Source organism: Aedes aegypti, chromosome 2, assembly GCF_002204515.2.
Source record: "Aedes aegypti strain LVP_AGWG chromosome 2, AaegL5.0 Primary Assembly, whole genome shotgun sequence".
NCBI classification, from domain to species: Eukaryota; Metazoa; Arthropoda; class Insecta; order Diptera; family Culicidae; genus Aedes; species Aedes aegypti.
In genome coordinates, this window is record NC_035108.1 from 105,116,551 (window position 1) to 105,118,172 (window position 1,622).

Genomic DNA, 1,622 nt, shown 5'->3' on the forward strand with positions numbered 1-1,622 from the left:
AAAATTGTTGCAAGACTATGGTCCCTTGGAGACCATCTCCATTTGACTTCGTAAGCAAGCTTCCAATATCCGTTTTGGGTAGTGTGGTTCAAGTATTCTAATTGTTGAACTAGGTACAAATGACTTCCTTACGGTTGAAATAATCGACATCTCGGGCATTCAATGATCAACATCAACATTTGTAACATTAACAATATGAACTGAATAGACAGCGCTTAATCCGAATGGAGCGTAGAACTAGAAAAACACACAATAAAATACCATTTTCTTTAAACATTTCACCACCTCAAAAAATATTCAAACAGCGATAACTTTTTTTGTTTTATTACTCTTCTATTTTAAGAATCGATATTGATCATTGCGCATCTGGATCCAGAGATATTCAAAAATTTCTGGGGATCGACGTTTTGCCATACTTTACGTAAATATCTCAGTCTACAGATTTTTTTTCATGATTGGTTATTCGCTTCTTGAAACAATACTTCAATGAGAGTCTGTTGTAAAAAGTGAAGCAAGTTGGTGCAACAATTTTTGAGTAATAGACATTTTTGTTTCTGGTACAAATTTGGCCGTATGAGGATCTTGAAAACTAAAAAAAAACATCATTTTGTAATTTTCAGACTTCTTGGAGGCAACTCAACCGATTTGTATGATTTTTTCAGGGGAGCTTCTTATAAACTGATATTGTATAGCCCACGTTTTAGTTTTTTTTTGATGAATTGACTAAAAGCAAGACGGCGGTCAAAGAAATTTTATATGAGGATTGTCGGTTCCCCAAGGAACATCTGAACATACTCAAAACCATATGACCAATGATCAATATTGGTACAAATTTGAAAAAAAATGAAGAGTTTTTTTAAAGGCTTGTGAGAGACTGGTGAAAAAATATCTAACAACAAAAAAGTTATCGCTGTTCGAATATTTTTTTGGGGTATAAAAGTTGAACTGCCGGTACAGGGGTTAATCAAAAGCTGCTCCACAATGTATGAAATACACTGCTTACTGATGTAAAGATTTGATATTCAGCATGACGGGTAATGAGGGTTTTTTAATATATGTTGTACAGGGAAATATGGTTTGTAATACTTCACAAGAAATTCTCTCTTATTTTAATCATAAGCTGTTCTTCGAAGTTTTGTTGCTTTTAAAGTACTAGTTCATTACATATTTACGAGATTACGATATACAGTATTGGACAAAACATTTGCAACTTTTTCGATTTTCCATACAAAATGATCAATTTTGGAGGCTTATATCTCAGTTATTTGTGGACCGATTTGAATGAATTTTTTTCAGCACATCAGATATAACTTGAATTTTAACATATATTTTTAAGGGATTTTTCCAATTACGAGTTCAAAAGTTATAACGGTTTGACTGAAGTGAAGTTTTTGACGAAAAATTTTAAACGATGTATCTAAAAATAGAAAAGCGTTACGCATAATCTGTCTTGAGCAAACTTGTTTATATTGTCTGAATCTACAACTGCTAAAGATATCAAAAAGATATTCTTTCAACTTTTTAAGTTACGTAAATTATAAAAAAATGTGAAAAAAAAATCGCTTTAGTCAAACTGTTATTGCTGCTGAACTCGTGATTGGAAAAATCTCTCAAAAATATAT